The 15720-nt window shown below is 39.8% G+C and overlaps 1 long non-coding RNA gene across 1 annotated transcript in view; it reads right to left on the reverse strand.

The window, feature by feature from the left end:
• Positions 1–3078: 3078 nt before the first annotated feature.
• The window catches only part of LOC144067290 (uncharacterized), a 52844-nt gene continuing 40202 nt past the window's right edge, over positions 3079–15720 (reverse strand). Inside the window, exons 3-5 of the long non-coding RNA XR_013297912.1 lie at positions 9384–9454; positions 8238–8280; positions 3079–3243 (exon numbers count right to left, since the gene is read on the reverse strand). This is a non-coding gene — a long non-coding RNA (uncharacterized LOC144067290). The remainder of the gene's footprint in view (positions 3244–8237; positions 8281–9383; positions 9455–15720) is intronic.

A 15720-nucleotide genomic window follows, 5' to 3' on the forward strand; every position in this document is an offset into this window, starting at 1 on the left:
GAGCTAGGCACCATTGCCTTTTATTTTCCCACAGCTTTTCTAATGTAAAATGGCAATTGAAAACAAATGTTAAATTAGTTTAGTCATAACTGAAGCATTTGCCTGTTTTTTATTGAATAGATGGAGAATTGAATAATGCCAGAAGCTTCTGGCTTTTACAGTGATATAAGACACAACTCTTTTGCCACAAATCAACCTCGTAGCCAGCCAAATTAAACAATTGAATTCAGTGTAGAATTGTGAGCTAATTGTAAAAGTTTGCCAGTAAGATGAATACTCACGTCCAATGTTCCCTCTAAGCTGCGCGCGTGCGCAATTGCGCACTACTTTCATCTTCTCTGCGCACAGCAAATCATATTGAGCGCACAAAATAAAATCCCAATTTTTTTGGGTTATTTTTATTTTTTTATTTTTAGCTGTGAGGCCGACACGCAAACCACTCATCCGCCGGGTCGCCCATTCATATATATTAATCATTACATTTTATTATTACTAAATCATTTATGTGTAGTAGACATACACCTGCTTATGGCAGGTGTGATACTGGTGTGTGCCCATAGCGAGCAATGATGATGTTGCTCACACCGGTACTCCGTGTGCTCAGGGAGGTTGTCTTTCTGCCCAGACAAACAAAAAATTAGAGGGAACATTGCTCACGTCAACGACAGATATATAAGATACAGCTAATGTGCACTAATAAAATGTCTAATCACTTACTTTCTACCAGAATGAATCGCTTGATTATATTGCATTTATCGTGTGCAATTGTTTTGACATACAAAAAATTTGAGGGAACATTGCTCACGTCAACGACAGATATATAAGATACAGCTAATGTGCACTAATAAAATGTCTAAGCACTTACTTTCTACCAGAATGAATCGCGTGATTATATTGCATTTATCGTGTGCAATTGTTTTGATCATTTCTTGTGAACAATATGAAATTATAAATGGACTTCGTGTGCAGTCAGAAAATGTGGCTCTGCTTATTTCAGTGGGCTATAGTCAGCAATTGCCTCATTTTTTAAATTTATTTCTATTACAATGAACCAAAAGTGCCTTTCTGGTGCAGAGGTTATCTTAGGTTGATGTCTGTCATTTGAGAAAGATGTTTTTTGAATTTTGCCCACTCTAATATTTGCCACTGCTATTTCTAAAGGGCAAGCGAGGTAGGATCAAAACAATCTTCTCTTTTTATTCATTCACTTTTGTATTTCAGTGGATTGGTTTCCTTTACGGGTGGCCTGGCGGCTGAGTGGTTAGCGCGTCAGCCTCACAGCTCTGGGTTCCTGGGTTCAAATTCAGGTCGGTCCACCTGTGTGTAGTTTGAATGTTCTCCCTGGGCATGCGTGGGTTTCCTCCGGGTACTCCGGTTTCCTCACTCATTTCAAAGACATGTATGGTAGGCTGATTGGACACTGAATTGCCCCCAGATGTGAGTGTGAGCGTGAATGGTTGTTTGTCTCCTTGTGCCCTCTGATTGGCTGGCCACCAATTCAGGGTGTCCCCCTGCCTCTGCCCCGGAGTCAGTTGGGATAGGCTCTTACTAAGAAACTATACAAAACATTTCCTATCTTTTCATGCATAACAGATCAAAATGAGTCTGGGACCAAGTTGGAGTTTGACATCTATGTGGTTTAGTCAATAGATTGTGCATTTGCCTTTGAATGCAAAGCCGCTTGCAAGATGAGTGGAGCGGAATTTGGTCTTGTTGTGACTTAAAAAGGCAAAGGATGATCCAAGTTTCTGTCCAAGCATGTCAGCTGAAGGGCAACACTGATGTAAAATCAGCAAATCTCAGATGACTTTGGTAAGGAATGACTTCAATTTCGGTTGGGAGAATTCCCCAACCTTTCCTAACCACATTGTGGCCAATTTCTCTTATCATATTTCGAGATTGTTTTATACATCTTTTTTGATATTTATTGTAGAGATATCATTTTGGAAACAATTCAGCAGGTGAAAACTTTTGCCTTTTATCCCAGACTCTCTCGGGCAATTATCAACTTATTTTGGTTTTGCCAAATCCCAAATATACAAACAAGCTGCTTCATGGGTAGCTATCCTGAGTAGCCTGCCTCTAATTTGTCAGAGTTCACTTCGACGGTAGCGGGAAATGAGTTGTCCGAGAGAGTTAGCACTTTAAAAAAAGTCAAATATTCACTTAGAAAAAAGAAATCAAAAGGCTAACCACACAAAAAGCAACAATTCCAGCCAACAGGGCTCCAGTGAATGGAGTCAGGTGACTGGAGGAGACACAAGAACTCCAATCCATATAAAGTCAATTTAAATTGCCCCCCCCCAAAAAATCAACGGTAAGTGTACTTTCTAACATATTCATTAATGTGTATTGTCCCTTTATTAAATAAATCCAATTGATACTCCTCACACATTCCTGATTCAAATGAACTGGGCAACCAATTCCATCAAAGGAGGTGAATAAGTTGAGTTTAGAAAATATCATTTTTGTTTTCATTAGTGATACATTAGCTACTTTTGTTTGACATTAACTTTGTTTTCCACCCATGTAAATTTGTTTTGGCAACATAGGGAGGAGAACTTGAATGTGAGATGATCATTTGCGGATTAAAGTTGGCATACTCCTGGAGAGTTACTCTACCACACTTCTGAAACAATGTCGAAATCCCATGAGTATCCTTTTCATTCATTTTCTGAACCGCTAATCCCCACAAGCTTCGCGGGAGGTGACGGAGCCTATCCCAGGTGACTTCAACCACCCTGAATCGGTGGCCAGCCAATCGCAGGGCACAAGGAGACAAACAACCAATCCCTAAGAGCTAGGGGCAATTTAGTGTTCAACCAGCCCACGTGCGTTTTTAAGATGTGCTAGGAAACCCGGAGAAACCCACGCAAGCCCGGGGAGAACATGCAAACTCCCATACCTGTCAACCTCTGCCGATAACTGCCCTTATAAATGATTATGATTCCCCTTACAAACCCCCAAAAAACCTTACAAACACCGTACAAGTCGTACGGTGTCTGTAAGGTTTTTTGGGGGGTTTGTAAGGGGAATCATAATAATTTATAAGGGCAGTTATCGGCAGAGGTTGACAGGTATGAACTCCATTCAGTTTCGAGCCACCTGGGATCGGACCCTCGAACCCAGAACTGTGAGGCTGACGCGCTAACTGCTGGGTAGCCGGGCGCTCCTCCCGCAGGAGTATCATGAGTGTCAAATGGTGGTCTTGTGATGAGACTTGAAGAGAGGGTTTCACAGTACCTTGGAAGAAAGGCAAATATTTACAGTGAGGTCAAACCAAACGACAAGGACATCCCTGGAGGCTTACAAGACTTAAAATATCAGTCATGAGTCTTGAGACAACACACCACAAGATCACCCTACCGAGCAGGCATCAATTGCTGCCGGGGCATCTTGTTTTGAAGCAACGTGTGGCGGAGGAATCGAAAAAATGCCAGTAGAGGAGAAGGGAAAATGTGGCTTACAAGCCTGATATACTAGTGTACATCAGCAATCGTCAGCCCCATTGCAAAAGAAATTGCAGATTGGACAAGACTACCAATTTGAATACCGCTCAGGGTCTTCTTGATCACTATCTGAAATGTTTGGTCTTTGATATTTGTCCAGATTGGGCTCCTTTTGGAGCAATGTTGTGGGGTGCATTACATAGACATAGATTGCTATTTGCATGTAAGGCAAACCACCAGATTGTAATGCCCAGATGATCATTTCCTTTAATGTAAGGCCATACTAAAAGAGAAAAGTGTCAAGTCTACATTTATCAACTGTACTTTCTACTACTTCAGATAAGACAAATGTTCTTTGTCGCCATCTTTTGGCTACAGACATCATAACAAACATACAACTTGGACATACCAAGCAGTTGAAACATAACAATGTTATGTGGTGGACCGTCAGGGCCTTCTCTGCTGGCCTAAAAAAATATCTGAATCACAGAGTGATGTTAATTATATTTTGTCCATGAATACTTATGAAATAATTCCACATTTTCTGTCAGCTTCCTTTCATTGCTTTTCCCCTGGTTGTGCTGCTTCCAGATGTGTGTTTTCATATTTAAGCATTTAACCAATCACATTTCAGCCATTATTTGTTGCCAGGGTCAGAAATCTACTTCTACCTGGAGGCCTTCACAATCAGTTTTGCAGGCCCTGCAGCATATAATAAGCGTCGATAAAACTGTTGCTTTAACCAATCAGATTTCTAGTTGGCGACACTAAGGCCTTCTTGATACGTCATCGCTTTCACAAACTATGATTGGCTAGTGGTCAAGTGGACTAGCCAGAGCTACCAAACAAGCAAATATGTATATTGTTGTGTTGATTTAATAGCTGTTTTTTTTTCTACTCACAATGGCTGAAGGTGTACAAATAAATATGATTTTTGGTGAGTAAAATGTGGCTATACTCCCAAATAATATTTCAATTGTATGAGGTTATTATTGATCATTTTTGTATGTGTCGCAGCTGTAGCTGCAGTAAAGGTTTTATAACCATAAAATAGTTATTGAGGGTGGGATCGTAGCAATACTGAAGGCGTAGATGTGAAATACAAAAAAAATACATTGTTTTCATAATAACGTGTATTAGTATAATACACGTTATGAAAACAATGCATCTATTTTTCGTGTCTATTTTTAATACGCATGACCGAGGTCAGAGTTCAAATGGCCGCCGCCATTCTTCAAAATGGCGGATGAACCAGGAGCCAGTACGGCAGTGGACTCCACAGCAGCTCAGAAGTGACGATTTACCGGAGAAAGACCTGATAAAGCTCTCACAGGACAATGCAGCGCATTCGGTACGTTGTCATGTGGGGATTTTGAAGCCCCACTTTTCATTAAAAGTGTTTTTTTGACGAGAACGTGCTTTGTTCGCGTGATGTAGCCCCACGTGGATGGAGACAGAAAAATGTTTGCAAACAAATTGGCTACATTGCGTTACTGATAGCTCTTTATGTTTAAAAATAAATCATTGTATTGTGTGTTTCAGTTCCTCAAGGAGTAGACTGCTGGGAAACATCAAGAATGTGGCCAAAACTGCCAAAAAGGAGCAGCTTGTCGACAGCGTAACGAGCTGTTTGTTTTTTAAAATACTAGTTCCTATTTTCTCTGTCCGTGTAATAATTAAATGTCAGCGTTCAGTATTCAAGGCTTTGCTCAATTAGCTTGATTTTTTTTATATGATACATTCAAATTTTGAATGAAAACACACTAACTAGTCTGGTGTTGATTTTTAATAGCAAGAACCTGTGTGAATAACTCGCACCCACAGAAGTGCCATCAGTGGAGGTGTAAGGAATAAACGGTACACTTATAGAATATACCATTTTGTCCTATAAAAAATTTGCAAATTGTAAATTGCAACTTATATTCAGTGAAAACTCACCATGGTGATATAAAATAGATCATATCATTGAGTTATAAGATTATAATAATGATGTTTTAAGCTTTTATTTTAATTTGGATGAATACTTGGATATTCTATAATAAACAAGTACATTAACCTCCTTTCCGATTGATCGATTGTGAAGGCCTTGAGGCAGATTTCTGACCCTGGCAACAAATAATGGCTGAAATGTGATTGGTTACATGCTTCAATATGAAAACACATCTGGAAGCAGTGCAACCAGGGGGGAAAGCAATGAAAGGAAACTAACAGACAATTTGGAATTATTTAATAAGTATTCTTGGACAAAATATAATTAAAATCAGTCTGTGATTCAGATATTTCTTAGGCCAACAGAGAAGGCCTTGAAGGCCCTGACGGCACCACTGCATTTTACAAATATTTTTCTTGTGTCTATTTATCACGCCGTTCTGTTTTTTTGGTGGCTTATTGTCCTTGTAGTTCTGTTAGCGGAAATCGCTGTTAGCGGGATTTTTGTGGTCTTGATGCTATAAAACATTTTGTATCTCATATCATTTTCTGAACAGCTTTACCCTCACAAGGGTCACGGGGGTGCTGGAGCCTATCCCAGCTGACTTCGGGCCAGAGGCAGGAGACAGCCTGAATTGGTGGCCAGCCAATCGCAGGGCACAAGGAGACAAACAACCATGCACTCTCACACCCATACCTAAGGGCAATTTAGAGTTTCCAATCAGCCTACCATACATGTCTTTGGAATGTGGGAGGAAACCGGAGCACCCGGAGAAAACCCAGGCAGGCCTCGGGAGAACATGCAAACTCCACACATTTGCGTCTCGTGACGCAGGTCAACAAGTCAGGACCGAGGCCGACGCGCTAACCACTCAGCCGCCGGGCCGCCCAGTTGATGTACAGGTAGGTGGCTGGAATAGGCTCTAAACCCCCGTGACCCTTCGGAGAATAAGCGGTTCAGAAAATGAGATGAGATGAGAAAATGAATTAATGATTGATCATTGTATGTAAAAGAGATACATATATTATTAAAACAGCTACATAAAAAAATTGGTTTGTTTTCTTGTTAATTGTTTAGATAGATGGACGGACGGACGAACAGACAGACAAAGAATATAAATATTTCATGTCAGAGACATTTTTACTTCTATAAAGTATCTCAAGCAGCTCTACTGTGAATTTCAAACTTGTAGACAGTGAATGAGACCAAGTCGCCACACTGTGGGTAGCGATGCACCATTTGTATTTCACGAGACCATTTTCCTCACACCTGCAAATTCAACGCATGAGAAACGAAGGCTATAAATTCAGAACTTCGACCATTTTACGCTGAAACAGAATAAACAAAAACGTATCCATTTTTGCAGACGATGTGTCATAAATGTTAGCAGAATTATGCGTGTCATAAATCTGACAAGTACAACTTGTGCATAGTCTCCGGACCTCACGGTCGGCATGGGAACTGTGAATAAAATTCCAAACAGCACGTTTTACGTCCATTTTAGTAAAATGATCATATATTAATATATTGGTTCAAATTCATCATGGCCCACTGAGAAAACCATAAATAGGAAACGGCCAAAACAAAAATCCTACATTCATTCATATAGTCAGTTTATGTTGCTACAAGTGAACTCAGCAGATGTTACCAGTCAGGCGACGTCATCATGCTGAGAGGATTTGACTGCTAAAACAGGATTACACATTTGACATTTTTCCTCATCAAAACTGCTTAACCACTTTGATTAAAGACCTAAAAATATTAAGTCTTATTTGTAGGTATGTTATATCTCAACGTAACTCATATCTTTGAATTGTTGAGAGATTGGCTGGGAAAATTGATGTTTTTTTTGTATCTGCCAAAAATGTTTTGACATTTTCTCAATGATTTCTAATTAATGTAATCTAAGAAACTTTCATTTCAAGGTTTGAACACTTTTTGGCATGTTTAACAAGCAGACCGATCGTGAACCAGTGTATCACGTCACAATAAGACAAAGAACCATTTGCGCTCTCACTCACACAAGGACAATTTAGAGCGTTCAACCACCCTACAATGCATGTTTATGGAATGTGGGAGGAAACCAGAGAATACACGGACAAAAAAAACACAGGCAAAAGGAAAACATGCAAACTACACACAGGAAGACTGGAAGCCACCAGGGATTGAACCCTTGATCTCAGAACTGTGAGGTGGAAGTGCTAACAGCTCATTTTACGTGCAGCCTAATTTCCTTAAAGTCGAAGGAGGAAAACACGTGAATTTAATTTAATTTTGACTGGAGTCAGTGACTTAGCTCACAAATTCGGTTCAGCAATGGTACTCAATCTAACTGGAGACAATGTAAGAGATGCAGGTATAAAAAAGAAAAGATGCATAATTTAGAAGTACAGGTTTCCATTAACGTGGTCAGTAAGTGGAAATATAAGCAAAACATCGACTTCCATGTGCAAAATATTCTATTTCAATAGCTCAGGTCCAGCTGTTAAAAATGGCTCTCATTGGGTATTTGTAAAATCTATTGCATTTTTTTGCTCCTTGCATTCTTACACATTTCTGATAGATTATACTCTGTTTTACTGAAAACCTGCCTGTATGGAAAGAAGAAGGATTGGGCCCAAGAATGTTCTTTTGAGACTGCAAGGGTCAGCCTGACTTGAACGCTGCCTACATTTATTTGACTGCATGGATGAGCATCACAAGACCAAACTGTCTAAACTTGCCATGAATCCCAACCTCTGCGATTGCGTTAGTCTCATGGATTGGTATCATAGGCCACACGTCATTAGTCACTTGGTCAAAACAGTCTGCAGTAAAAAATATAAAAAATCCTCAAAATGACAGAACAGACTACTTACCGGCGGCTCAAATTTCTTCTGTGCCCTCAATCCAACAAACAAACTACAAAAAAACAGAGGCTTAGTATATATTGGCAGTGTTCGTGATGAAACAATTACCTACACAACACGTGTGAACAAATTTGGGGATAGAATAAATGAATTTCTTGGGAAAAAAAATCAAATAAAGTAAATAAGTAAAATGCTGGCCACCACGAAACTAAACGGATGAGGGTGAAGCACACGTAAAAGCTGGCCTTCACCTGCATCACTTTCAAATGAAAAAAATGGGATTGAATTCTACGTGAAAAGTAGAATATAGATCAAATCACCGTAAATTAAAAGGTGAATTTCAAAGACATTCCTGGTTCTTCATTTAAATATTATCGGACTGAAAGTCAGGTATGTTTCTACTCATTCGTCGAACATGGATGTCTCAGGACCCCATCTTATTTATTGGGATTTATTACTGGTCGCAGTGATTATTCTTTAATGATTACTTTCCTAACTGGCTATAATTAGTATTTCCAGGAGCTTGAGTTGTATTATTCTGAGAATACTTTATTTTTTATAAAGCCTGAACAACAACAAAGCAGAGGCCCATTAATCTTTAGAAAAAAAATTAACTGTCATCTTGTTCTGAAACGGGAAATGAATAAATGAAGGCTGTTATGACAAATGGGTCCATGTGGTGAAAATTTTCTTGGAGTGAAGTCATCACAGTTCTCATTTTTAGAACATAATCCAAAATAAGAAAAAACATATTTTACCTTATTAGAGGGCGTGTGCGGTCGTTTGGTCGCCGGTCTTTTGGTCGCCGGTCTTTTGGTCGCCCGGACCCAAACAACGGGCGACCAAAAGACTGGCGACAAAACAAGGTAAAACAACACGGTCTACGCATCAATAAAAGCCACCAATGGCCATGAGCAGATTCACTGAGCCGACGTGTGAGTGTATAAGAGTTTGTATGTACATGAGTTATTCCCTTAGGAAGGGACGTCAGTCAGGGTCTTAACAAGTTCTCCAACAAAAAACAATAAAAGTCCGGGAAATTTTGAGTTTTTCTTTAGCCTAATAATTAATAGGGCATTAAGCATGACTAAATAGTAATTCGCGGTTTGTATTTAGGGAATTTGAGCAACGATTTAAATGGTAATTATCACTTACCTTCTGGGCGTCCAAAAGACCGGCGACCAAACGACCGAGTACCAGGGTTGCCAGTAATGAGGAACACTGACCTACGAGTGAGAACGGAATTTTAGAGCATCATCACAACAAGCAAGTGCAAAAAATGTAATTGATATTTATGAACAATTCTAAGGGCTACACTACTTAATACTAAAGTACATGTGCGTTTTCCCCCAAAGCCCAGAGTTGTTCAAATTGTAGCTTACATGAATGAATAAAATCTCCGGCTTTTTTTCCTTGAACATTTTGGCCTTCTATACTAATGTATTTTAATAATGGTACTTGTGTGTATTTAATTATTCTTTGAGGTGATAGTTATTCCAAAATATTTGAGAACCATTTTTTTCTCATTTTAGTTAATATGCTCGGTAAATAATTTCATCTCGTTACACAAAGACTATAGGTAGCAAAGTGTGCAGAATGCACCAAAATCACCTCCATTCAACCAAAAATAATCGATTATAAAAATCATTGGGGTGGCATGCGTGTCATGTTTTGCCCTTTAGACCTCAATGTTTCATTATTTTACTGGATTTCCATGAGCGCGTGATTCTGATGAAGACACTTTTATGATATTGAGCCACAATGTTTGTTGCTCATGAAAGACATCTTTTACAGGTGTGGCAAACGTTAAACATCTGCGAGTTGCCAGAAGAGCTGAATCATAATCTGACAGCAGAGTCTGCATTTGATCAGGAAAAAGAAAAAGTGGATTTTCGCTACATGGCCTTAATCTGCAGGATTAGTGCAACAGAAAACTTCAGTCCGGTGTTTTTATTGTCTTCACGTCATTGTATCAATGTTAGTCAAAGGGCTTAAGGAGTTCCCTCAATGCAATTTTATGTGCCCACGCTGCATGTGCTGTAAATAGTTTTAACCAGCAACAGTGGTGTTGAAGTTATGAACAGGCGCATCCTCGGCCACATGTGCGGCAGACTGGGAAAAGGGAGGTGGGCGCGGGTTAAGAGCTAAAGCGGCTTGGCCCAGATGAACAGGAATCTCAGGCTCTCTGCCAATCAAAACCCATCCAATGGCCCACTCTCGCTGAAGTGGTTTAGTCAGCCGTGAGCTCAACCACACGCATCGTTGATGGACAAATTCTGTCAAAATAGCATCTTCTTTATGGCTATGAGCACGTGACAAGGTGTAACTACACTGCATAACAAGTACTAGTGTAGAGTTCTGTGGAAAAAGTGACTAGGTTATGACACCCTCAGCCACCATTGGACTGAAAACCCTTGTCAACTACTGCTTCTAATAATAATAATACTGGAATTCATTGCTTTTATTGCAACTTTTGCAAGTATTCAAAGGTTCAAAAAGTCCAAGACTGAATAAACACAAAGGAAATCAACACACTATCCTCAGATTAACACCGATTTAGAAAAAAAAAACATGCAATAAACAAAAATAGGTTAAAAAAAGGCAATCCTTAATTAATGATGTGGATGCTATACTGGTCTGATTTAAATAGGGCAACAAAACTTCACCAAAAACTGCTAAAATATTGTTTTCTGAGAAAATGTGTACGTAATTTACTCAACTCAAATTTAGATTAGATAACTTTATTTATCGTGTATTCGGGAAATTTCATTGTCACAGTAGCAAGAGGGTGAGAATACAGACACAGCAAAAGGCATTTTAGACATAAATAAATAGGTAATAAATACATTAATAAATACATAAATTAATAATGGGTGTTAATCTGAGGATAGCGTGTTGATTAATTAATTTTTAAAAAATGATTTAATTAATATAAATAAATAAGCGTGTTGCTGAAATATATATATATATATATATATATATATATATATATATATATATATATATACACATACATATACATACATGCACAGATGTACATGTATACATACGGTTGGTCTTAACATTCAGCCATTTATGAAGCATTCTAATAACTCCCTCTTTTTATTCCTGCATATTGTGTTTTTTAACTACTAGTTTGGAAGAAAAAAAACAGTAATTGGGGCTGTCTAATGTGTGAAAGCAACAAAACAGTGTTTAGAACCGGAAACAGAAAAAGTTCCATCCCCGGTAGCTCCAGGAGAATCAGGTCACGTGACCTGAAGGATTGGGTAGGAGCAAAGGATGACATTCAGTGACTTAAAAACATTTTTTTAAATGACTCACAAAAACATGTGGAGCTAATGGAAACATGCTGAAATGGGAATAATGTGCACCCTTTTTACGTTCCAGCTACGAGTCATTCTTCACTAACTGGAGATGCTCAACTGATGACTAGTAGTCCTCAAAATAAAATACATTGTTATGCATGTTGAAAAGGCATGGATTAGTGCTTCAAAGTGCTGACATGCATAAAATTGTTTTACTTTTGTGAGCTGTTTGAGCTGAAACTAACTGATCCTAACTATCAGCACTGTCCATAGTAAAATCAGGTTTCGGAAACTATTACACAGTTCAACAAACACAGTTTTATTTTTATTTTTATTTTTTCTCCAAGAAGGTGCCGTCACGCGGAAGCCACTGGCAGTAGCTCTGTCCACTTTTATTTGTTTTTTGTGTTTTACAGCCCTTCTATCTTTTTTTAATTACATTTTAATATTTCTTAATACATTCCTTTTTAGTTTACTTTGTACTTTATACTTTTTACTTTAATGTTTTTACAACTTTCTTTGTTCTGTTAGCCTGGCTTCTTTCTGCCACTTCTTTTTTGGAACCATCAGCCATGCCTACGCTGTCACACACATGGGACTAGCTGTTACAATACGCAGCAGAAGGAGCAACACCTCAATCCCGCTGGAAATTCGGAGCTGGACAAAAGTGCCGGGAGAAGAAGCAACGCTTCTGACCAACCATTCCATCATGGGATAATATGGAAGAGCTGTCGGCGCTTACCAGGCCGGAAACGGAGTCGAGGGTTTCTACTCTGCTACTGTTGTCTTCGGCTCCAGACTACTGAGGAACTGTGCGGATAAGCTTGGAAGAGTGACTCTGCATATTCTCTACCTCGGTCACAGTCTGCAGAAGTTCCCCATCTTGTGGAAGACCTCCCGTGTGTGGTTCCAGTTTTTGTCCAACTTTACAACGTCTTTTTGAGTCTGTATCCGTTTTAGCTACCTCAACCAAGATGGCGCCGTTCAAGTGGCAGCCGGCGGCGGTAGCTCCGTCCACTCTTGCTCGTTTTGTGTTTTTGCTGCTTTTCTGTCTTAATGATCTGATTTGGTGATTCTTAATGATCCCATTTACTATGATTTGCTTTGTACTTTGTGATTTTGCTTTGTTGTTCTGTCTAATCACCCTCTGCTACTGTCACAATGAAATTTCTAGAATACGGGATGAATAAAGTTAGCCAATCCAATCCAAAAGCCTGGACACTACAGACAGTGAGGGGATAAGTACGTTGTCAATAGTTTTAAATAAAAGATGACTTACTCTGATGAGTCAATAATTCCTGACAGATATTCAGATTTTTGCTGTCTAACAACACTGATTGTAAAGCCAGTATTCCTTTGCAACCTACAGCCTCTGTTTTGTCCATTTTCTTTCTACCTTATGAGACATTCCTTTTGCCAAATCTCGTCAATAAGGCAAAACTTGGCCAAAGTTTGTTCTTGAGGAGCCACTGAGATCAGGGCGGTCCGACAGGAAGAGTTAATCCATTTTCCAGAGTTCGCACACACAGCCAAAGAAAACTGAGCAGTCAAACTTAAGTTAAAAAGGTGGCATCGCCACAAAAAAGCATTAGATTAAGCTTCAGCACAGGAGAAAAACCTCAAAAATTCACTCACTGCACCAAATTTAGGATACAACTCTTCAATAAAATGTCCAACAAATAGAATTGCTTTTCATATTAGTATGGGATAATTTTTAACCATATACCTTATAGAGCCATTTTAATTCATCTGAGTTGTGCATTATTTATACAAAACTGCTAATTGCAATCAAACTCTCCAGTGGAAACAATTTAGGGTCTGGTGAAAGATTAATATTTGTAGTACTACTTTGAGTGGAACGCTATGCTACATGGCCCAATAAATTGGACCAGTGCCAGGCATTACGCAGAAAGGAGACAACTATGATACCACATATGAAACAAATTTTTACGGTCGTATTTCTATTCATTCTGCTCTATAATGTTTACCCTCTTATGGGTCAGGAGTGGAATACCAGGTGGATGGATGGATGCATGGATAGAGTCCTAGCCTTGACACTAACAAGCAACTTTGGCATGAAATGTAGCAACTTTTGGTCTTTGACCTCACAAATGGATGAATATGTCAAACAAAAGTACAGACAGACTCTAAGATCTTCTCATGGGTGAAGGGATGGATTGATTTGTCTTCCACAACAATGTAGTTCATTGGCCTGTGAGGTTTTGTTTGAATCCTCATCACTGATATATTTTCCAGGAGAATAATCTTTCTCAAGTGGGTTGTTGGACAAAAGGAGTGAAGAGGGTGAGAGATTTGGCTCCACTTGCTGTGGAATTTCAACTGGTTATTACAGGGGTAAGCAAACCGGACCCTCGAGGGCCGCTGTGGGTGCAGGTTTTTGTTCAAACCGATCCAACACAGAGTTTAACCAATGAGGTTTGTGCTGAAACAAGAAGCACCTGACTGCAATCCACTCATTGCACTACTATGATACCAGATTGGTGGAAAGGTTTTCACTTATAGTTTGTGTGGAGTATGGAATGTATTCTTATGCTTTTTATTAGTCAATAGGTTTATTTAGTTTAGTCACTAGAATAGAATTTTGCATGACCGAGCGGAAATTTCCGTCCGTGACACCTATGAGTTGGGGGCGCGTCATCTACCATGACAGACCCATTTCTTTGTTCAGTTTCCCGCCTAAAGTCTGTACCTATGTCACATGACCTTTGTCAATAAAACTAGTCGACCTGCTGGGGGGATTCAGGGAGTTCAAACTAGTCAGGCTGGAGGATAGACGCGCTCCTGCCGCTGGCTGCTCTGACCCCCTCCTTCAGCTGAAGCTAGATAAAACTCATCATGGCCGACTCTGTGTGCTTCCTCTAATTCGAAGTTATTGAATGTTTATCGATTAGATCCAACATTTTCTGGTGCCTTAGAAACCCGGGAGATTCATTTCTGAATTTTCGGACCACGGTGGACTGAAAGCCGAGAATACTGACGTCAGCTACTCTTACTTTAAAAGAGAGGGCATTTCGGTTGATCGTGGCCCGCTTGAAGAACGAACCCCCATCGAAAAGGAGGAGGCACAGAGACGGTAAGGGGCTGTTTAAAATTAATATTTAGGACAAGTCTGGTGGGAATCCCGTTTTTCCAATCGTGAGAAAGTCGAAGAAAAACGCCTCATAAATCGGGGATAAATGCATATCGTTGGGGAGTATGTATGTCAAAAAAGAAGGTAATACACAAGGTATGCGGCGGACGTACACTTCGGCCATAAGTGACGTTCGTAAGGCAAGCTGGTGACGCGGCTTTAACCTAGGGGGTGAAATAGTCCCTCGGTAAAGGATTTCTGGAGATTGTCAAAAATAAAGCTTCCAAAAATACTGCACCCGATGAGTAAGAAAGCGCTAGATTAAAAAGTATAGTACTACTATTATATAAACCAGAAGCGTTTGTTAAGAACCGGAAGTAGGCCGTGACGCGCTTTAAGACGCGCTCGGTACGCGCTTGGTATGCGCTCAGTATGCGCTCATGAATCGAGAGGAATGAAGAGAATAACGGTTAAAAAGACGGCGTAGACGGATAAATAGGATAATAAAAGATAAGTATTAAAGAGATAATAAATTAGATGGGACGTCCCTAAAGAATCGCCATAAAATATCGCCTTAAATGTATTAATAGCGTAACATGTGACCATTGTTTAAAAAAAACGTTCAAACAAAGGGACGTGAAGTAAGAAGATGTGGAATTCATGCTGAGAGATTTTCCTGATCATTGAAGAATGAAACAAAAACATGGTTAACATGGTTGTGAAGATTCTGGACAGAAAGGATGAGGAGCTGCTTTAGGTGGTTGTCTTTCCTCAAGAAACTTTCTATCTTCATGGAGAACAACATTTCAAAATTGGGGCCCTCCCTATGAAGATCATTGAACATGAGCTCAAGAGGTACGGCCTTTGGCAAGATGAGCTACAAAGGGAGAGAGAAGGGGGAATGAGCACATGTAAGACAGAACAAAGGACGAAAATGGCCGAATAATGTGGAGCCAGGCAAGAAGCCCACTTTACGGCCAGGCCCCCTTCACAGAAGCGGACACCCCTCACCCGACAAGCCAAGCACACCCGGTGCAAACAAAAAGAGGGGGGGGGGGGGGTGGGGGGGCTCGCCCATAGCTCTTACTGCCCC

The sequence above is a fragment of the Stigmatopora argus genome, chromosome 1 (assembly GCF_051989625.1).
Source record: "Stigmatopora argus isolate UIUO_Sarg chromosome 1, RoL_Sarg_1.0, whole genome shotgun sequence".
Taxonomy (NCBI): domain Eukaryota; kingdom Metazoa; phylum Chordata; class Actinopteri; order Syngnathiformes; family Syngnathidae; genus Stigmatopora; species Stigmatopora argus.